This window comes from Rhinopithecus roxellana, chromosome 13 (assembly GCF_007565055.1).
Source record: "Rhinopithecus roxellana isolate Shanxi Qingling chromosome 13, ASM756505v1, whole genome shotgun sequence".
Taxonomy (NCBI): Eukaryota; Metazoa; Chordata; class Mammalia; order Primates; family Cercopithecidae; genus Rhinopithecus; species Rhinopithecus roxellana.
In genome coordinates, this window is record NC_044561.1 from 13,099,778 (window position 1) to 13,122,753 (window position 22,976).

General features: G+C 51.3%; 1 protein-coding gene across 1 annotated transcript in view; it reads left to right on the forward strand.

Annotated features, from left to right (window-relative positions):
- Nucleotides 1–397: 397 nt before the first annotated feature.
- Nucleotides 398–22,976, forward strand: part of MYH9 (myosin heavy chain 9) — a 108,315-nt gene continuing 85,736 nt past the window's right edge. The window contains exon 1 of the mRNA XM_010389168.2: nt 398–652. The gene's annotated coding sequence lies outside the window, so the exon portion shown is untranslated. The remainder of the gene's footprint in view (nt 653–22,976) is intronic.

Below are 22,976 nucleotides of genomic sequence, written 5' to 3' on the forward strand. Positions count from 1 at the left end.
CCTTCCCAGTCAGCTTGCGGGGCGGGGAGTTCCAGACCTTCCCTGTCGGCTCCCGCCGGGCCTCGCCCCGGCCCAGGCAAGGCACCAAAACCCCGGCCCGGAGCCCTCCGCGCCCCGAGTTGCCGCCTCCTGATTGGATTCCCTCTGTGTCAATCCTTGTCCTAGAACCTGGCTGTCCGTTGGACCCGCCCTAGAGGGCGGGGCTCCCGCCTAGGAAGCGGGGGAAGGTGGAGCGGGTGGGGAGGTGGGGGCGAAAGAGGAGGAGGAATCCCCACCCATCTGGCCGCAGAGGCTCCGCCCACTCCCCTTTCCAGAGGCCAACATGTCTGCCCATCAAGGCCAGGCGCGGCCTGCAGTGGGTGAAGCAGGAAGGAGGGCGGGATTGTGCCTGCAGGCTCCGCCCCGGAGCCGGCTCCGGGCTGGGAATGGGCCCGCGACTCCGAGGGCGGGGCGGGAAGGCGGCGAGGAGCCGAGCTGGGTGCGGTGAGGCGCGCAGATCACCGCGGTTCCTGGGCAGGGCACGGAAGGCTGAGCAAGGCTGACCTGCTGCAGCTCCTGCCTCGTGCGCTCGCCCCACCCGGCCGCCGCCCGAGCGCTCGAGAAAGTCCTCTCGGGAGACCAGCGCCTGTTCCCGGGGCAGATCCAGGTTCAGGTGAGCGAGCCCCACCGCGGTCCCGCCCCGGGCAGGCGGCGGCGGGCGGGCGGGGGCGAGACGCGCGGCCGCCGGGCCGACTTGTGGTTCTTGGGCTCGGTGCGGCCCGCCTCCCGCGCGGGCAGGCGCGGACGCCGGTGGCCCGGTGCCCGGCACCGCATCCTTCCCAGGGGGACCGGGACCCCCGCGCGGGAACTCGGGGAGGGCGCCGGCGGCAGCGAGGCCTCGGGGTGCAGGGGCGGCCTCGGGACCCGCGCTCCCCGGCGACCCTCGTGTCCCCCGGTGCGGTCCCAGGACTGGGCACCGGAGCTGACCTCCCCCTGCCGCTGGGGCACGCGCCCCGCCCTCGCGTAGCCTCGCCCAGGCCCGACTCTGGCAAACTTTTTAACCCCTTCTGGGAGCCGCGGCTCCTGGGACGCAGGCTCACGGGTTGGGAGCCCGGGGCAGCCGCTCCCGTGGAAGTTCCTGGCGTCTGAGGCACGGAGGTAACGGGCAGCGGGCACCGTTTGGCAGCTGTCAGGGCGTCCTCCTGAGTCAGAGTCGGACCGTCCCGATGCAGACCTTGCACCCGGCCCGGTTTCCGCCTCCGCGGCCGACTTCCTCATTAGCCCGCTGCCGTCAGGCTGGCCGAGGAGGGCCAGGGGGAGGTGCGGCGGCCGTCCGGACAAGGAGGACCCGACGGGGACCTGGGCGCGAGGCAGGAAGGGCCACCCCCAGCCCCTGCTCCAGCCCTCGACCTCCGACTTCTGTTCCCCGGGGGAGGGAGGCCCGGAATGCAGCAGCGGTCGGGGCCGCCCAGGCGTGCACCTGATTCCACCGCACCCAGGGGCCATCCTGCCCAGGCGGGGCGCGGGGGCAGCTGGCTCTGCCCTTACGACCAGGCCTGGGCGATTGCATCTTTCCTGTTTGAGCCAGATCGGAGTTTTCTATTCTCCACTCCCCGCACCCGCTTCCCTGTGCTGGAGTCCCCCCCCACCCCATCCTGTTCTGGGGCCACGCGCAGGAGACAGGACGGCGGCATCCTCATTTCCCCAGGGAAGCCCCGCTGTTTCAAACTGAGAGGCAGCACCCCCAGCACTAGCTTGCCGGCTGTCCTGAGGTGGGGGGCAGGGTGAACGTTCGGCCCCACCCAGCCGGTGTGGAGAGAAGACTCCTTGGGAAGTGCCAGGTCGTGGAGGCAGGCGCTCTCTCCACCGGGCAGTTGAGAGGCCCAGCCACTTTTCGGTTCACTGCGCCCTTTTCTGGGTTTAACAGGATTTCAAAGTAACTGTTGAGTAACGGTGGAAAGGGAAGAGAACCTTGGCTCCTTCTCCATGCAGTGCAACACTGTGGCCATTCTAACTCCACTGTCTGGGCCAGCGTTTGGCTCACCTGATGGCTTAGGAGTCCCTTTTTGGTAAGGAGGGAGGCCTTTTGAGACAATCACTCAATTAATAATAGTCAGTTTATATACAAGGCTGCTATGTGGGGGGAAAGGGACACAGATGTGTAATTGAGCAAATATTTAACTGCCCTCTCTGTGCCCGGGACTCTGGCAGGTGGTGGGGGATAGGAGGTTGAGTAAGACCTGGCCCGTGCCCATGGGCACTTAGGGGAGAACTGAGACAAATCCGTAGATGAGTCTAGCGTGAGGTGGAGATGACAGGGACCCGGGAAAGGTACTGTGAGTCATGGAGATTGGGAGAAGGGAGCCAGACTGCCCTGTGAAATCCCGGGCCCTGCCTCTGCCCTTGGGGAGTTTACAGTCCTCAAGGGGAAAGTGGCAGAACGAGTGAAATACAAAGACAGCCTGTGATGTGTGTCCCGAGTATGCCATAGACAAAGGACTCGAGGGATTTCAAGGCTGAGAGGGGCCACTTCTCTGGGACAAGGAGGGAGCTGCTACGAGGGAGAAGCACATTGCAGGTTTGGCAAACTGAGGCAAGCGTGCGGTGTTGGAAAGTGAGGAGCCTCTTTGTGGGTAATTGGAGGGTAATTAAAAACATGGAGAGATTGCTTAGTGTAATTTGAGAGCCACTGCGCCCTAGATGACTGTGGGGTGACACCAAAGAACTTCAGTCTTCATACTCAGCAAGCCCTGGCAGCGCAGGTGGGCAGATCCAGGTGTCTGGAGAGCCGGCATTGGCAGGCTCGGTTTGGGGAGCTCTCCAGTCCGGGAGAAAAGAGCAGCATTCTGTAAGGCTGCTCATCTGAAAGGTTCAGCAGGGTAGAGGAGAGAGAAGATCAGGGCCCTGGCTTTCTTGCTTTTATTTTTAAACTTTTTAACCTAAGGGGTTGGAGATGGGACAACTTCTCTCTTGTAGGATGAAGGACGCATGTTAATCACAGCCTGCCTTTTGCCCGCTCTTCCTCCAGAAAAAACAAAACAAGGATCTGTTAGCTCTTTAAAAGAAGAAAAACACTCTTAAAAAATGCAGCATTGTTGTGTAGCCTGGTAGGGTATTGCTAGAAATCAGCCTGGCTGTTCTTCCTTTACTTCCTCTTCTAGCTAATTCTTCAATAAAGTACTTAAGACAGCCCTTACCAGCTTGACATCTTTATTTCAAAAGGAGAGGAGGGGTTGGCTGTCGTTTTCCTCCGAGCCTGGCCGGAGCCTGGCTGTACCCTTCTCTTGGAGAGGGAGAGAGAGAAACCCAAAGCAAAGGAAGAAGAGAAAAAAAAAAAAAAAAAAACCCAAAAAACCCATGCCTTGACAGCTTCCTCCCAAGCATTATGTTCCAAAAATATTTAGAATAACAAAATCTGTGTGTCGTCTTAATTAAACAAACGTCCTAATTTACTGAGCATAAAACAGCATCTCTGCCTGCTGGGGCAGGAAGTGCATTTCCCTTTGTGCAGCCCTAGAGAGTCACTGCCTCTCAGCCTTAACCCTTGGTGTGCTGAGACCCTGGGCTGGAGTCCTCTGCTGACAAAAGAATAGAACCCTGGCAGTGCTGCTCCTGTGTCTTACTGAATCCCACTTTTAGAGCTGAGAAGAGTGGGATAGTGGAAAGAACGTGAGCTTTGGAAATAGGCCGAGTTCAAATCCTAACCCTGCCGCTTACTAGCTTTGTGACCTTAGGCAAGTCACTTAGCCTCACAGCCTGAATGTGCTCATGTGTAATACGGGAATCAAGATCCCACCCTTTGGGTAAGATGCGTGAACTGAAAGAAATAAAGTATGTACATGGCCTGTTACGTAGTGGCTGTATATGTGTGTGTGTGTATGTGTGTGTATATATATATATATATATTTTTTTTTTTTTTTTTGAGACAGAGTCGTGCTCTGTCGCCCAGGCTAGAGTGCAATGGCGTGACGTTGGCTCACTGCAACCTCCTCCTGGGTTCAAGCAATTATCCTGCCTCAGCCTCCTGAGTAGCTGGGATTACAGGTGCCCACCACCACACCCCGCTAGTTTTTGTATTTGTAGTTGAGACGAGGTTTCACCATGTTGGCCAGGCTGGTCTCGAACTCCTGACCTCAGGTGATCTGCCCATCTTGGCCTCTGCCACAGTGCTGGGATTACAGGTGTGAGCCACCGTACTCGGCTTGTATGTGATTTTTTTTTTTTTTTTTAGATGAGTGTCACTCTCGTTGCCCAGGCTGGAGTGCAGTGGCATAATCTCAGCTCACGGCAACGTCTGCCCACAGGTTTAAGTGATTCTTCTGCCTCAGCCTCCCAAGTAGCTGGGATTACAGGTGCCTGCCACCACACCTGGCTAATTTTTGTATTTTTAGTAGAGATGGGATTTTGCCATTTTGACTAGGCTGGTCTGGAACTTCTGACCTCAAGTGATCCACCTGCCTCGGCCTCCCAGAGTGCTAGGATTATAGGCGTGAGCCACTATGCCCAGCACCCCCTCCCCCACTTTTTTTTTTTTTTGAGACAAGGTCTCTGTCACCCAGGCTGGAGTGCAGTGGCACGATCTTGGCTTACTGCAACCTCCGCCTCCTGGGTTCAAGCAATTCTCTTGCCTCAGCCTCCCGAATAGCTGGGATTACAGGTGCCCGCCACCACACCTGGCTAATTTTTTTGTATTTTTAGTAGAGACAGGGTTTCACCATGTTGGCCAGGCTGGTCTTGAGCTCTTGACCTCAGGTGATCTACCCGCCTCGGCCTCCCGAAGTGTTAGGATTACAGACGTGAGCTACTGCACGCGGCCCCCCGCCCACATTTTTTTTTTTTTTAGTATAAATGATCAGTCTTAACTCCCTGGGTTATCAGGTTGAGGGGGCGGGGATGAGGGTGGAGGATAGATTGTTTTCCTGGCTTCTAGCTCCATGTTCTTTCTGCCTCTATGCACAATAAGGTATGCGTATATTGCGGCTGTGGACTGTGATGCCCGAATGGTGAATAGGCAAGTGGCTATGAGGCCCATCTGCTGATGCTTTTGGATGCACTTGGTGATGAGTTTGTGCTGAGTAATCTCTTCACAGGGTCCCGGCTGGGACAGAAGGTGTGCAGACTGTGGTTTTAGTTCAAACATGTGGTTTCCTGTGGTCTGGGAGACAGCCAAAGGGTGATACAGGAAGAGCACTGGACTTAGGTGACTGGAGACCTTGCTTCCAACCCTGGCTCTGGGCAAGGGGAGGTTTGATTTCCTTTGTGTTTTTTGATTTTGTTTTGAAGCAGCGTCTTGCTCTGTTGCCCAGGCTGTAGTGCAGTAGCATCATCATAGCTCACTGCAGCCTCAAATTCCTGGGCTCAAGGAATTCTCTGCCTCAGCCTCCTGAGTAGCCAGGATTACAAGTGCACATCACTACACCCGGCTAATTTTTGTGTTTTTTGTAGGGATGAGATCTTGCTGTGTTACCCAGGCTAGTCTCAAACTCCTGGGCTCAAGCAACCCTCCTGCCTCAGCCTCCCAGAGTGCTGGGGTTACAGGTGTGAAATATTGTGCCTGGTCAGGTTTGATTTCCTAGGAGGTACCATATCTCCCTACAGAGACATCATACCAGTTTATGTGCCCACAAATTATGCATTGGAGTGCCTGAGAAACTGAAAAATTAGGTAATTTAATTTATTTATTTATGTATTTATTTATTTATTTGAGATGGGTTCTCACTCTGTTGCCCAGGCTGGAGTGCAATGGCGTGATCTTGGCTCACTGCAGCCTCCACCTCCTGGGTTCAAGCAATTTTCTCACCTCAGCCTCCCGAGTAGCTGGGATTACAGGGGTGTACCACCACACCCAGCTAGTTTTTGCATTTTTAGTAGAGATGGGGTTTCACCATGTTGACCAGGCTAGTCTCGAACTCCTGACCTCAGGTGATCCACCTGCCTTAGCCTCCCAAAGTGCTGGGATTATAGGTATGAGCCACCATGCCCAGCAAAATCAAGTAATTTTAATTTCCTAGGCACTCTTTTTTTTGTTTGTTTTTTTGAGACGGAGTCTCGCTGTTGCCCAGGCTGGAGTGCAGTGGCATGATCTCGGCTCACTGCAACTTCCGCCTCCTGGGTTCACGCCATTCTCCTGCCTCAGCTTCCTGAGTAGCTGGGATTATAGGCACCTGCCACCACGCCCAGCTAATTTTTGGATTTTTAATAGAGACAGGGTTTCACCATGTTAGCCAGGCTGCTCTCGAACTCCTGACCTCAGGTGATCCATCCGCCTTGGCGTCCCAGAGTGCTGGGATTACAGGTGTGAGCCACCACGCCTGGCCAGCACTCTGATACCTTATTGATGGGAGCGTATATTGTACAACCCTCTTTTTAGAAGGTCGTTTGGGGCTGGGCATGTTGGCTCACATCTGTAATCCCAGCACTTGGGGAGGCCAAGAGGGGAGGATTGCTTGAGCCCAGGAGTTTGAGACCAGCCTGGGCAACATAGGGAGACTCTGTCTCTATTACATTAAACAACAACAATAAAAAAAGAAAGTTGTTTGGCAGTATCTGTCAAAGCATACTCCTTCTGAGTGCATTCTAGGAATTTATCTCACAGATAAACTCAGATGTGCTAAAGGGAATATCTGAGAATCTTCATCTCCGCATTGACATAGAAAATGACAGGAAACAAGCTCTCTATTAAAAAGGTCAACTAAATCATGGTACAGCTGTACAGTGGAAATCCTTGCAGCCCTTTGAAAAATGAGGTCAATCCATATGTACTGATAGGGCGTGCTCTGCAAGCTGTGTTGTAAGTGAAAAACACCAGACGCAATGTAGTGTAAATGGTGCTTCGTTTTGTGTAAAACATGGTATGTAAACTCCGCTCTGTGCATGCAGTATTTCTGGAAAGATATTGAGACCCTGGTAATGGTGGTTGCATAGGCAACAGGGAGTGAGCAGTACATTTCACTGAATACTTTTTTTTTTTTTCCTTTGAGATGGAGTCTCGCTCTATTGCCCAGGCTGGAGTGGCATGATCGATCTCTGCTCACTGCAACCTCCACCTCGCGGGTTCATGCGATTCTCCTGCCTCAGCCTTCTGAGTAGCTGGGATTACAGGTGTGCGCCACTACGCCCAGCTAATTTTTTTGTATTTTTATTAGAGATGGGGTTTCACCATGTTGCCCAGGTTAGTCCCAAACTCCTGACTTCAGGTGATCCATCCGCTTCTTCTCCCCAAAGTGCTGGGATTACAGGAATGAGCCACTGCGCCGGGCCATATTGTCCTTAAAGAATCAAAAATTCAGCTATTTCTCATTTTTCTTAACTATAAAAATAAGAGGTCCAGCTGGCCAATCTGTAGGTTTCAACTTTAAAGTGCATTGCTTTAGGTTCCATATTGCATACGGAATGCCTACCTTGTACAAGGAAGGAGGGAAGGGTCTTTGTGCTTGAAACCTTGGGGTCCTGTTTTCTTCCCATGATGTCACATCACTAGAGTAACCACTTAAACAGAAGTCCCTTCTGATCCACTTCCTCATATTCTGGGAAATGGTAGATGATTGATTTTTCTTTGCTGTATGAGAAGAGAAAGCCTGCGTGTGTGTGTGGAAAGCGTTTTGGGATCCCTCTTGCAAGGTTTCCATAATTCGCTTGGCTCCAAATCATAAGCTATCCTGCCCTAGGGAACCCACCCCAACCTGAACCCCAACCCAGGCCCTCACATACCTGGCTTGTTTTTTTTTTTTTTTGAGACGGAGTCTCACTCTGTTGCCCAGGCTGGAGTGCAATGGTGTGATCTCGGCTCACTGCAACCTCCGCCTCCCAGGTTCAAGCGATTCTACTGCCTCAGCCTCCCAAGTAGCTGGGATTACAGGTACCCGTCACCACACCTGGCTAATTTTTGTATTTTTAGTAGAGACATGGTTTCACCATGTTGGCCAGGCTGGTCTCGAGCTCCTGACCTCAGGGGATCCACCCCGCTCGGCCTCCCAAAGTGCTGGGATGACAGGCGTGAGCCACTGCAGCCCGCCACCCAGCGTTCTTTTTTAACTTGGGGTCGTTGCATCCACTATTATGTCCCTTCCCACTCTGTCCCCAGTTTCCCCTGAGACATCTGGCCTGTGGTTTTTATGTATAACAACACTGGAAAAGCCCAAATTCTTGAGAAGATGTGATCAGAGGAGTGTTTTGAATCGGAGGGCACTGCCCCTCTTCTCAAGGACGGCTGTCTTTCACCTTGGATGGTGTGGGCCCTGGGAGGAGCTGCCGGCGCTGCTGTTGTGCCCGGTTGACTCCTTTCCTGAGCGAGGTCTGGAAGACCCCGTCAGGGTCCTGAGGTCCTGCAAAGCAGCCTCCAGGCCTCCTTGGAGAATGGTGTGAGTCACACATGAGTACACACTATGAGCCCGGCTCTAAAATGGGACTGTCACTGCATGGGCAGGTGGCCTGTATCTATACCCAGTCCCCATCTCTTGTGCTTAGATGGCACCAAATATTTGGGAGGCAGGAGGGGAGCTGCCTACTCGGTCTAATGCATGTCTCTTTAAAAAGTAACCTAGGCAGGCTTCTGTTGGAATTACTCAGGTTCCCATTCCCACGATTAGCTTCTTGAGCCTGAGATGATTCAGTAACCGGGCAGGTGTCCCCAGAGAAAGCCCTTGGCTGGACTTCTGCCGAGCACTGGAGCAGCTGGGAGTCCCTCAGTGGCTGTCTGCATCTCTAGTCCGGGACCCTCCTGCTGTGGCTGGAGGGAGCCTTGCATGGCCTTCCCGAAAGGTGTGGCTTCCTGCCACGCAGGTTGGGCTGAGGCCTGTAGTGGGGTTACAGGTAGCTGATCTCCCCCACCCTCGAGTCTCTTCCTTGGTACCAGTCAGAGGCCCTTATCATCCTTGTGATATGTCCCAGAGGAGAAAGGGGGCTTCTCAGGGAGGTCCCTGTCTCCCCTTCTTGGACCAAGCATGATGTCTCTCTGTACAAATTTTTTTTTTTTTCTAAGACAGAGTCTTGCTCTGTTGCCCAGGCTGGAGTGCAGTGGTGCTATCTTGGCTCACTGCAAACTCCGCCTCCCAGGTTCACGCCATTCTCCTGCCTCAGCCTCCTGAGTAGCTGGGACTACAGGCACCTGCCACCACACCCAGCTAATTTTTTTGTATTTTTAGTAGAGATGGGGTTTCACCACGTTAGCCAGGATGGTCTCCATCTCCTGACCTTGTGATCCGCCCATCTCGGCCTCCCAAAGTGCTGGAATTACAGGCGTGAGCCACTGCGCCTGGCCTTTCTGTACAATTTTTAATGTGTTGGGGAGCTCGAAGCTAATCTCCTTGAGTAGGTTGCTACTCATCAAAAGGACGTTTACATTTTGGGAACGTGGGCCTTAGAAAGAAGAGCCTTTCTTCTTTCATTTTACCTCTCATTTGAAATGATCCCCTGCTTAAAAGAAAAATCAGCAACAACAATGAAAACCCTCCCTACTGGGTTTAGAATTATAGAATGCCTGGCTGGAAGCGATGTTGGGAATAATTAAAATAACATTTCTTTTTTTTTTTTTCCTAATTAGAGAAAAAGTGATTTGCCCAAGCTCATTCTGTGAGTCAGTAGAAAACCTTGGCCCCTGGTTTCACTCATCCCAGTGCCTTCCCAAATCAGGAGGCTTCATTTAAATGTGTTTTCTAAATGGTGACTCTCCCTTTTTTTTTTTTGATGTTTATTCCCCGTTTAGCAAAGCAACACATACTTAGCTCCTTTAATCTTTCCTTAAGAGTCTATTCTTCTACTCTCTTCGTCTTTTTTGTTGTTTTTTGGCGGGGGGCACTAGGGTTAAGGAATGGGGTGGGAAGTGTTTTGGGTTTCTCTGAACTTCTTCCAGCTGGACGTGGCCACTTGAGCTGAAAGTTCCCACAGCTCGAAAAATCAATATTTCACATGGGGTGGTGCCAGGCAGCAGGGTGGGCCATTCAGAAAGCCACACCGCTGCCCACTGTCCTCAGCCAGCCCTGATTTCTAGTAACTTTAGGTCGCTTAATGTCTTGGGTGATAATTTGTTGTATTTTCAACACAAAATGCGTGGGAGGGAACAAAACAAAGCTTTGGGATCAGGCAGAGCTAGGACCAGACCCCCCGCCTTTTGTCCTGCTGCTCGCCTTAGTTTTCTCATCTGCACCATGGAGAAGCCTCTTTCTTAGCATTATAAATGGATGTGAAGTGGTCTGGTCCTCCTCTTCCTCCCCTTCATCTCTCTCCTTTTTTTTTTTTTTTTGAGACAGCATCTTGCTGTGTTGCCCACGCTGGAATGTGGTGGTGCGATAAAAACTCACTACAGTCTCAGCCTCCGTCTCAAGCATTCCTCCCACCTCAGCCTCCTAAGTAGCTGGGACCACAGGCGTGCACCACCACGCCTGGTTAATTTTTTTTTTTTTGGTAGAGATGGGGTTTTGCCATATTGCCCAAGCTTATCTCAAACTCCTGAGCTCAAGCAGTCTACCTGCCTTGGCCTCCCAAAGTGCTGGGATTACAGGCGTGAGCCACCTCGTCCAGCTTCTCCTTTTCTTCATATTAACAATAACATCATCTCTCCTTGGGTAGTAGAAAATACATGTTCAAGTATTTTTTTGTTTGTTTGTTTTGGGATGGAGTCTTGCTCTGTCGTCCAGGCCGGAGTGCAGTGGCACCATCTCGGCTCACTGCAAGCTCCGCCTCTCGGGTTCACACCATTCTTCTGCCTCAGTCTCCCAAGTAGCTGAGACTACAGGGTGCCCGCCACCATGCCTGGCTAATTTTTTTGTATTTTTCATAGAGACGGGGTTTCACCGTGTTAGCCATAATGGTCTCCATCTCCTGACCTCATGATCCGCCTGCCTTGGCCTCCCAAAGTGCTGGGATTACAGGCGTGAGCCACCACGCCCGGCCAGGTTCAAGTTTTAAAGATTTCATATTTATCCAACAAGCCTGTCGCTTGATAACAAGGTGTGATGATTAAGATGACTGAGGAACCTGCTGGAACCCACCCCCGGCATTGATGCTGGGGTTTCTTATGCCTGCAACTTTTGCATCCTTTTCCCATGCAGTACAGTTCATCTCGTTATACTGATCTGAGCTGGTTTAAGTATATATATATATATGTATTTTAGAAAGGCTGTTACAAAGCAATAGAGACACCTTTATTTAGAATTGTCTATGTTCAAAAGCCACTGTGTTTCCTGTGTTTCACATTAAGTCACTGAGCTAGAGGAGGCAGCTTCCTGTCTGATAAACACAAAGAACGAGGCATTTGGGACAGTTTGGGTGACTTAATCTAACTGGGCCAGAATGGGGGAGAAGATTTGAGAACTCACTGTCCTACGTGGATGAGGAGGTCAAAGGCAGGGTCTTCTTTCATTTCTGTCCCCAGGCTGTAACTCTATGTTTGGGACAGTTAGAATCAGCTCCTAGTCCTTGTTGCACAAATGGGGTTCAGGTCTCATTGGTGTCTTCACTTCTTTTTTTTTTTTTTTTTTTTTGAGGTAGAGTCTCGCTCTTTCGCTTAGGCTGGAGTGTGGTGGCACAATCTTGGCTCACTGCAACCTCCGCCTCCCGGGTTCAAGCGATTCTCCTGCCTCAGCCTCCCGAGTAGCTGGGATTACAGGTGTGCACCACCACGCCCAGCTAATTTTTGTATATTTAGTAGAGACGGGTTTCACCATGCTATCTAGGCTGGTCTCAAACTCTAGACCTCAGGTGATCCACCTGCCTCGGCCTCCCAAAATGCCAGGATTACAGGCGTGAGCCACTGTGCCTGGCTGGTGTCTTCACTTCTAAGCCTGTGACAGGGAAGCCTAGACAACCAAAAGCTTTTTAATGCTGGTTAGTGACCTCTTCATTTTACAGAACACTGAGGGGGGAATCCCTGGGAGGAGAAAGGTGGTAGGGAGGCATTTTTGAGTTTTTATTTTTTATATTTAAGAACCAAGTATTGGGTATAAGGGAGTTGCCCTCTGCCAAATCAGTCCACAGAGACTCCCTAAGCTCCAGTTATGTGGTCTGCACTGTGCTGTCTTGGTGGAGCTCAGCAGGGATGGAGGACTGACAGACTGGTCACTGTCACCAAGCAGCCTTATCCTCCAACAGGGAGTTGGGATACTGAGGGAAGCCCATGCTACCCTGAGTCACTGGAGACATCTGAGCATCTTGAGCCAAGTTCCGGGAGGCTAGGATTGCCTGAGAGGAGGAGGGAGGATGGGAAGGTGGGCATGGAAGGGAGGAAGAGCTGCTGTCTGGGTCACATCACAGCCTTGCTATTAATTATAATTATTAAACTTTATTGGCCGGGTGTGGTGGCTCATGCCTGTAATCCCAGCACTTTGGGAGGCCGAGGTGGGTGGATTACCTGAGGTCAGGAGTTCGAGACCAGCCTGGCCAACATGGTGAAACCCCATCTCTACTAAAATTACAACATTAGCCAGGTGTGGTGGTGCATGCCTGTAATCCCTGCTACTGGAGTGGCTGAGGCAGGAGAATTGCTTGAACCTGGGAGGCGGAGGTTGCAGTGAGCTGAGATTGCATCATTGCACTGTAGCCTGGGCAACAAGAGCAAAACTCTGTCTCAAAAAAAAAAAAAAGAAATTATTGAGCACTTGTATGTACTAGGTACCATGCTGATACTTTAAAAAATTTATTATCTTTTATTTAAAAAATTTTAACTTACATTTTGAAAAATAGAAATGGGGTCTCACTGTGTCGTCCAGATTGGTCTCAAGTTTCTGGCCTCAAGTGATCCTCCTGCCTTGGCCTCTTAATGTGCTGGGATTATAGGCATGAGCCACCACCGCACCTACACTTGGCCATTGCTAGGGCTTTTACATGGATTATCTCATTTAATTCTTCCCTTGTTTCCATAAGGTAGGGACTTATCCTCATTTTGCAGATGGGGATACTGTGCAGGGATTCAAACTTGGGTGCTCCAGCTCCTGACTCTCTGTGGCCTTGGAGACGCCCTGCACTCCTGGACTTGTGTTTCCTCACTTGGCGGTGAGCAGTTGGGCTGGTCCTTGAGGCCTCCACCCTCGCCAGTGGCTGAGCATTCATTCAATGTGCAGAGAGAACGTTGGGCTGCAGCAGAATGGGATCTCTCATACAGCAGTTGGCAACCCACAGCGGGGTTGCCAGGTCAGCAGTGATGCCTTGGCTACTGACTTCACCTTTAACCTCACTGGCCATTTTTCAAATGAATATGGTTGGACCTAAGGGAGAGCAGGTGGGAAGACCCTGGTCCTAGCATGAATCCAGGCACTGCTGTGCCTGTCTGAGTAGTGCCCTCTGGGGAACCAGCTAGCCAGACGACCTGCCATCATATTGCGTCGTGGGCTCTTGACATCAGCCCACTTGAAACCATTGCGTTCTGTTCGTCCCTCATCTATCCACCCGTCAGATCCATAGTCATTCAGTAGTAACTCCTTGGAACTGATTCTAGGTACAAGGCACTGGTTGGGTGCTGGGAACACGGAGGGAAAGGAAACATGGGCCCTTCTCTCCGGTTGCTGATGGTCTCCCACCAGATACAGATGCTGGGAACCCAGGGAGAAGGCATGGGGGAGTCTGAGAAGGCTTCCTGAAGGAGGCAGGCTTTGAGATTATAAAGTAGAGACATGGTGTGGCAAGTCCAGGGAGCAGGGGTGGGACCTCGTTCAGTTGCCCAGACTCAGGCAGATCTTTGTTCAGAGGTGATTCAGGTTGGCAAAGGCCCTGTGAGTCACCTGGGGCTGGTGAAACGCTTCCTCTCCTCCTTCGGCTAAGACCCAGCCTCTGCATAAGCCAAGGCGGCCCGTGAAGGCTTGCTTCCTTGCCCCATTTCCCAGGAAATGTGGGAGGGCAGGATTCCACACCCGGGTCACTCACCTTGGGATGGATGCTGGGAATGCTGCCTGCGCCCTCTGGTTGTGTGGCCAGCATGTTTTTCCAGCCAAAGGTCTTGGAATGAGATTTTTCATGGAATATTGAGAGAGACTTAATTGTTATTAGAATCAGTTCTTCTGTTTTTATTTATTATTATTTTTTGAAACAGAGTCTCAGTCTGTCGCCCAGGCTGGAGTGTACTGGCGCAATCTTGGCTCACTGCAACGTCCACCTCCCGGGTTCGAGCAATCCTCCTGCTTCAGCCTCCCGAGTAGCTGGGATTACAAGTGCATGCCACCGTGCCCGGCTAATTTTTGTATTTTTAGTAGAGATGGGGTTTTGTCATGTTGGCCGGGCTGGTCTCAAAAACTCCTGACCTCAGGTGGTTCACCTATCTTGGCCTCCCAAAGTGCTGGGGTTACAGGCGTGAACTACCCACACCTGGCTAATTTTTCTATTTTTAGTAGAGATAGGGTTTTGCCATGTTGACCGGGCTGGTCTTCAACTCCTGACTTCAGGTGATCCACTTGCCTCGGCCTCCCAAAGCGCTAGGATTACAGGTGTGAGCCACCACACCCAGCCAGTTCTTCTCTTGTTAAAGTAAAAAAGAAATAAGGGGGGCATGTGGTGTTTATTGCACAAGCATTATTGCAACAAAGCTGGCAACAAGCAGATTTGCCCCGCACCTCATCCACTGTTTTGCATTTTTCTGGGTTTCCTGTCCATAGACACATGTATTTTACAAAATTGTAAGCAGAACAGAGACTGTGTTCTGAGTTACTTAGTACTATAATGTGAAGTTCCTATGTTGCACTGGTCTCCACGATTCATAATTTAATGACCCACTTATGTCCACTGAGGGGAGGGGCCATGTTTCATGTTGCCAGAAAGTTCCATGGGTTTTATTGACTCTTGGAAATTCATTCAGCAAACGTATCCAGTACATCTGTTCTAGATCTAGGCCAGAAACGGCACACTGGTCAGGATGCAGATGAATGTGAGGTTCCAGGCCCTGTCCTGGAGGGGCTCGCAGTGTAGACCTAGGAGCATGCCACTTCACTCTGGTGTTATTGTGATTGAGGGGGCTGAGGAGATGGCGGCTGCTTGGATGCCCAATTCCAGTCGATTCCGGCTGATGGAAAACAGGTAAAACCACTTTGTCATTAGTGGTGAGAAAGCTTAGGAACAAGGGAGCTGGGAGATCTTTCTGGGCTTTTGGAGGAAGCTCTTCAACCTGTTCACCCCGCCTCCACTGTGCCTGCCACTTCCAAGGCTCCTGGCCAGAAAACCCACTGGGAGGAAGTGAGGGAGAGAAAAAGTCTCCAAGAGACCTTGACAACAGGGAGGTTTGGGAAATAGCCCCTGGCCCTAATGAGAGAGACCCTACCGAGGGTGGCAGTGGAGCAGGGGCAGCTGAGGGCAGGGGCAGGGGGAGGATAGTGGGGTGGAGTGGTCTTCCAAAGTCGGAAGGCCATTGGCAGGCGACTTGGGCTCTGCTGAGGCCCCCCGGCGTTTTCCAGGATGGTGTGAAAATGGTAGCAACAAGTTGCAACAGTTTAGTTTTGTTGTAAAGAGGAAGTTTCAGAATCCTAGTGGCTACTTTTGAGCAGACAGATGCTTGTAGAAAGAGAGTATTTGGGGGTGGGCCTAAGGGGAGAGGATGGGTGGTCAAGGGGCTAGAAATTGGAATGCAAGAGTTGCCTTTGCTCTGGTATTTCCTTTCATTCTAGAGAAAGGCTTCCTCTGCCAGGTGTTGTGGTTGCCTCTTTCGGCGTCCAAGACCCATGTTTCCTAACCCCGGCTCCCCACTCAAATCCAGCTGACCTGAATTCTGCTGTCTTCCTAGACAGCAGGAGAGAAGTCGTTTTCTCATGGGAAAGGTTCCAAAGTCTTGTTGCTCCCTACCCGGCTAAGGGCACAAACAGGTCTGGGGGCCCAGGTGGTCACGGTGGCCACCGCTGCCCTTGTGTGTTTGCAGATTTTCGGAACTCCTTTCGTCCCCCCTCCAGCCTGCTCTTGGGACCTGGATCAGCACCAGGCCTGAGGTTTCACTGGGACAGCTCTGTCAGTCCTTAATACCCTCCCATGGTTAAATACTAACTCAAAAACACAACCTAAATCTTAACCTAACTTTTTTTTTAATTACCTGTCAATTTTTTTTTTTTTTTTTTTTTTTTTTTTAAGAGACAGGGTCTCACTCTTTTGCCCAGGCTGGAGTGCAGTGGCACAGTCATAGCTTATTGCAACCTCAACCTCCTGGGCTCAAGTGATCCTCCCACCTCAGCCTCCCAAGTAACTGGGACTATAGGTACACGCCACTACACCTGGCTGATTTTAAAATTTTTTGGTAGAGATGGGGTCTTGCTATGTTACCCAGGCTGGTCTCGAACACCTGGGTTCAAGTGATCCTCCTACCTCGACCTCCCAAAGTGCTAGGATTACAGACGCGAGCCACTGCGCGCAGTCTGAATTTATACTATTTAAAATTATTTAGTAGCTGTTATATTGGAGGAAGGAGAGGTGGATGCAAGGAATAGAGAAAGCAGCAGGAAGTGGGGTATGGGACAGGGAGTGGGTGACTTCAGAAGCAGCAGGTGGGTTTACATCCCATTTTCATTCAATTTATGTATTCATTAAATATGTGTCAATTGCTAGAGACTGTTCTAGGTTCCGGGGACGTGTCATTGAGTAAGGCAACTGAAGTCCCTGCAGTTTCCTGTCTAGTGGCGGAAACAGACAATAATCAAACATGCTTACTAGGTAGGTCAAGACAGTAAGAGCTGTAGAGAGCCCAAGTCAGGTGAGGGGTATGTTGAGAGGTAATAAATTCCCCAGGCAGCTCGGCATGGTGGCTTACACCTGTAATCCCAGCACTTTGGGAGGCCAAGGCGTGTGGATCACCTGAGGTCAGGAGTTTGAGACCAGCCTGACCAACATGGTGAAACCCTGTCTCTACTAAAAATACAAAAATTAGCCAGGCGTGGTGGCGGGCACCTGTAATCACAGCTACTCAGGAGGCTGAGGCCGCAAGAATCGCGTGAACCTGGGAGGCGGAGGTTGTGGTGAGCCGAGATGGCGCCATTGCACTCCAGCCTGGGCAACAAGAGTGAAACCCTGTCTCAAAATAAAAATATAAATAATAAAAAAAAAATTTGCTCAGGCTGCTATGATGAAGTGCCAGACTGTGTGGTTAAGCAGCAGACATTTATTCTCTCAGTTCTGGAGACTGGAAGTCCACGATGGTGTGGACAGGCTTGGTTTCCTTTGAGCCCTCTCTCCTTGGCTTGTAGGTAGCCGTCCTCTCATTGTGTCCTCACGTGGTCTTCTCTCTGTGCACGCACACGCCTGGTGTCTCTTCCTTGTATTATAAGGACACCAGCCATGGGATTAGGGCCTACCCGAAGGACCTCATTTTAACTTAATTACCTCTTCCAAGGCCCTGTCCTCAAATACCACAGTCACATTCTGCGGTACTGGGAGTTAGGGCAAAATATCCACATGATGGATATTTTTGGTAGGGACACAATTCAATCCATAACAGGGAAGAAGGGAGTAGAGGAGTGGGTTTGTGTCAGCAGAGGGTTCTCTGATCCAGGGACATTCTGTTGATGCCTTCAGGTCCAGGGGACGAGCCCTCCAGGACGGTACTCTACCAGTTGTTTAATTGCTTTGAGCTCCAGTTTCTGCATCTGTAAACTCTGGTTCATAGAACTATCTGTCCGTGTTCTCTGGGTAGCTGAAGTATGAAATGCACTCAGCAGTGTCTAGTTCATGATGGACTCCCGATAAGTATCAGTGCCCCTCCTGCCCTGCTTCCCGCCCCCCACTCCCCACCCCGGTTCACCATCGCTTTTTCCTTTTGTCCCACTTTACTCTCTGCTCCGGGGTTCTACTTCTGATCAAAACACTTGAGTACCCGGGGCTGCCCCCTGCCTTCTGCCCGGTGCCTGTGGGCCAATTGTTCTTGGAGGTGGCTCCTCCCCTCTGTTAAGTCATAAGCCCTTTTGACAGCGGTAAAGAGGAACAGTTGTAGAAAGCTGGTGCAGGACTCTAACCTAAACTCCCAGTTGCTGGCCCGAGTGTTGGATGGCTACGGTTCAAGTGTGCATTGCCGAATACTTCGCTTATGCCACTGTCCCCAGCAGACTGCTTCATGTCTTAGCAATTCTCTGTGCTGGCTTATGTGCTGGTCTCGCTTCCCCTTTTAGAGGCCTTGCCGCCAGAACCCTAGCATGGTGCCTTGCCCATGGTGAGTACTTGATACATGCTTGAGAGACAGGTGAGGATATTCATACCAGAATGCAGGGGGCACAGACCCTGATGTGCCCTGGGTAGGTGGCTTTATTTCTTTGGCTTCTGAGCCTCGCCAGCATGATGGGCGTGTGTCTGGTGCTTAGGTAAATAGGCAGGCGCTCTGGACTCAGACCATCTGCCCTAATCCTGGTTCTTGCACTTGCAGGCCCTTTAACCTTGAGTGAGTCATGTCGTCTTTCTGTACCTCAGTTTTCCTTATCTATGGAATGAGGAAAATAAGAAATGCCACAGAGGATTTTGACGCTCAATAAAGTTGAACTTTATTGTTTATATGTCTTATCTGTCCACAGTTTATCTGGCACCGTGCCAGGTTATATATTTTTATCCGTTTACAATTTTCAGTCTAATTTTTCTATCACGTTATAAAGGTTAAAGTCACTTTCGGGTTACTGCAACAAGAGTCTCTCAATCCCATGAAGGTGGCAGTATTAGTGTTCCTATTTTGTAGCTGGGAATGTTGAGACTCCAAGAAAACCTACGTGACTAGCCCCAGGTAGCAAAGTGAGTGATCTAAGATCCTCTCCCAGCGCCTCATTTTCAGGCCAGTTATTTTCCATATCTACTTCCATCGCCTCTCCTGCCTTCTCATCCCACTTCAACCACTTTATGGGCAATAGTTGTGAGACTGGGTTTTTGTAGACTTCCATGCATAGCCACACAGCAGTGGTTGCATTACCTAGTTGGCTTTATGGCACCAGGTGTAAATTACAGCCTTCCCTGTTCCATCCTAAGAGACCTGTCGGGTAGACAGCAGGTGAGGGCTGACAGGCTGGTGTGAGGTCTGGTCAGCCTGGTCCTTGTGGGGAACCTGGATTTTTGCTGTTCTCCCTCTGAAGAATGGATACCACCCCCTCGTACCTTCCTAGCCCACCAGCATGCCGTTCTCAGCCCGCCTTCTGCCCAGAGCCGGCCTGCCACCCACTGTTTCCTGCCTTTGCCAGGGCGAGGGGGAGGTGGGTATATAATGCCAAGTGCTCATGAAAAATGCCTCGTCATGAGATTAATTACTTGCTGCTGAGCACTGTGGAATTCACAAGTCTCCATCAGCACCTCGACGTCTCCCCTGAACTCTACCTGGGGTTAGTTCTGTGGACTCTCTGGCTAGAACTTTAAACCTATGTTAGACAGAAAGACATAGTGGCCACCAGTATGATGCTGGAGATCAGTCTGGCAGAATCCCTCCTGCCATTGACCCGCTGTGTGTCCTGGAGCCTTGATGTCCTCAAAGGGGAGACACTAGGCTGAGGGCGCTTCTGGGTTGTGAGGTCCGGGTGTGCAGACCTGTGCAGTATCATACACCTTGGAGGACCAGCATAGTACAGAGGGATGGGTCTCTTCCCTTTTAATACAAGTCACAGGCTTTAATGACCCTCAGGTTGAAATTAGAGCCCCCCACCCCCACCCCCTTGCCTTACTTCTGGCTTTTACACAAGAATCTGAAGAATGTGATGCTCTATTGCGGACCGGGCAGGGTTCGCAGGCTCTTCCGGGGCTTTGCAGGGCAGCCTTTGTTGTGCTGCAGGACCTGGGGCATTCCGAATTGGTTGTGGTTGGGAGTCAGAGACAACTCCAGGCTCATTAAATTCCTGGCTGTTCGGGGCAATCTAGACAGCTGGGAGGGGTAAGGGTTTGGAGATAACACTCTTCCACCTCCCGGCACTGTTATCTTAGAGAAATTGGGTTAAAAGTGAGTCTGCTGAAGGGAGTTGGTAGCAGCCAGGAGGGCAGATACTGCTGCTTTGGCCCTGGGCGACTGGAAAGCTTACGGGTCCACCTCTGCGTTTCCCTTTCCTGATCATGGAGCAACTGCTGTTGACCAGGTCCTACGTGGAGGCTTGCCAGATGCTCTGTGTGCATTCGCTGTCTTATTGCACCCCTAGAGGCAGTGGAGCAGAGTGGTTAGGCATGGAAGACCCGGAGCCCCAAGTGAGACCTGCAGGGTACAGACACCAGCAGCTACTACCTGTGTGTCCTTCAGCAAGTAAGCCTTCTGGCCTTCAGTTTCCCCATCTGCAAAACAGGATACCAGTAGAACCTACCTCACAAGGATGCTGTGTGGTAAAGTGAGATTCCTGGTGAAAAGCACTCAGAATAAAGTGCAAGTGACCATTATTTAATTGCCAGCAGGGTCCTGGGAGGTGGGCTTTTTCATTCCCATTGTACAGATGAAGAAAGGGAGGTTCAGGACATTTAAATAATTTGCCAGATTTCCTGAACCAGTGAGGAGAATCCAGTGCTTACCTCCAGGTTGGCCTGACTCTGGAGTATCACATTCGGCCATATCCCAGCATCCTCTGGGGTGCCTGTGTGCAGGCATCTGTGGGTGTGTGTTTGTGTATGTGCCTGTCTGTGTGCACAGGTCTCTGTGTGCATGTCTCTGCACCTCTGTGTGCACAAATCTTTGCACGTGTCTTTGTGCATGCGTATCTGTGTGTGTGCAAGTCTCTATGCACACATCTTGGAGGGGGAAGGTGGGGAGGGAGCCTGGGGCTCTGTCCAGGGCAGGATGGCATGGCCCAAATCTGGCAGCTCTCTAGGGCAGGGGCTACTGCTGCTTCCTTCTCTCATGTGCAGCTAACAGCTTTGGCCACTTTCAAACCAGACTGTGGCCTGGGCAAAGGAGCGCTGCTTGGTGGGTGGTAAGGTAAGCAGTAGTCACGTTTCTGGGGAAGGACGTGGTAAGGTCGTCCTGTCGGCCAGGCTCCCTGCTCAAGGACACTGGGGTTGGCCAGCCTTTCAGACAAGGGTGCTGCCATAACCCAGTCTAGGAGTGGTAAGTTAATTTTTCTGTAAAGTGTGAAATAAGTGGATTTCATCCTCACTTGTATTTGATCATTTCCCCCGGGGAATGCAGGAGGCTCTGGGATGCTTCTCTGGAAAGCTTGGCACTGCCTGCCATGCCTTCTGTGTGCCCAGGGCTGGCTGTGTGCTGGCTCAGTTGAGAATTGGACCAAGGGATGGAAATGTAGGGAGGAGAGACTGTTCACCCTTCAGTTTTGGGCTTCTTTTTTTTTTTTTTTTTTTTTTTTTTTTGAGACGGAGTCTTGCTTTGTCGCCTGGGCTGGAGTGCAGTGGCCGGATCTCAGCTCACTGCAAGCTCCGCCTCCCAGGTTCACGCCATTCTCCTGCCTCAGCCTCCCGAGTAGCTGGGACCACAGGCGCCCGCCACCTCGCCCGGCTAATTTTTTGTATTTTTAGTAGAGATGGGGTTTCAACGTGTTAGCCAGGATGGTCTCGATCTCCTGACCTCGTGATCCGCCCGTCTCGGCCTCCCAAAGTGCTGGGATTACAGGCTTGAGCCACCGCGCCCGGCCAGTTTTGGGCTTCTTGTTCCTGGAGTCCAGGGCACCCCAGAGCAGCGCAGAAGAGTCAGCCTCCCTCCCGTGCCATGTGGACTCTCACTGTTGGGCTATTCAGCCCACAGCTTTGCTTCCTCAGTGAGATTCTGCTTAACCCTCCGGAGGGTGACGAAGGAAGAGATCTCGCCTCAAGTCTTTGTTCATGTTGCCTTGGTAGAAAAGGAGGCCACTCTAGTGCCCCATTACCTTTGAGCTTGTGACCAGGGGACTCCTAAAAGTCCATGCACCGCACTGCAGAGTCTCTGCGAGCCCCCTACTGGGTATGCATTCACCGCCTCTCACAAGTTCTCAAAGGGGTCCTTGACCACTGACCTAGACAAATAGAAGCTTTGGGTTTTCCATTTGTAGAGTGTGCACACGTGTGAGTGTCGTGTACCAGATGCAGCCCGGGGGCTGTTAGGATCAGGACGAGAGTTTGTTCTAGTCTAGGCTGTGTGCCACCCCAGGGGTAGAAGTATGTGGGGATCACCTTCCTGGGGCTCATCACTGTAGCTCCAGCACAGTGGCCTTCCCCTCTCTGATGATCCTTCTTGCATTTAGAACACCGTCACTTCTGGGTATTTCTTCATTGTGGGGCTGGGCGGGGCGATGTTTCTGATGCCAGACTTGATCTCTTGTTATCTTGGATGCTGAGGATGGTGGGCTCTTCTTTCGTTCTTGTGCTCTTGCACCTGCACGTTGGCAAGGATGTTCCCGGGAAGCCCTGTACCTAGGCAAGTCCCTTAGCCTCCCTGAGCCTCTGAGGCTCTCTCCTTTTTTAGGGGGAGGGGCAGCATGACCCTTCACTTTGCCAAGGATGGCGGGATCAAATGATGTCAGTGTCACAAGATGAATGTGTCAGGTGATCGGGTAGCTACAGCTGCCTCTCACCTGCCTGGAGTAGGATGCTCACCCTGACCCCCCACTCCTCACTGAGTTTCCCTTTGGCTTTGGACTTCAGTTTCTGCTTGGCCCGACTGTGTGAACTTAGGCAGATTGTTTGAGCCTCTCCTTCCCAGCGTAGATAAGTCAGGGTGGTGTTTTTCAAAAACTTTCAAGTGAGATTCATTGGTGGGTCGTGAAGTGAGTGGCAACCAGTTTGTTTGTTTATTTATTTATTTTTGAGATGGAGTCTCGCTCTGTCACCCAGGCTGGAGTGCAGTGGAGGATCTTGGCTCATTGCGAATTCCACCTCCTGGGTTCAAGTGATTCTTTTGCCTCAGCCTCCAAAATAGCTGGGATTACAGGTGCCCACCACCACGCCTGGCTAATTTTTGTATTTTTAGTAGAAACGGGATTTTGCCATGTTGGCCAGGCTGTCTTGAACTCCTGACCTCAGGTAGTCCACCCGCCTCGGCCTCCCAAAGTGCTGGGATTACAGGTGTGAGCCACCATTCCCGGCCGGCAACCAGTATGTTTAGAAATGAAAGAAAATAGACTTAAATGGAAAAGAGTCAGAGTGAATAGCATGTGTATGTCACATTGTGACAGTTT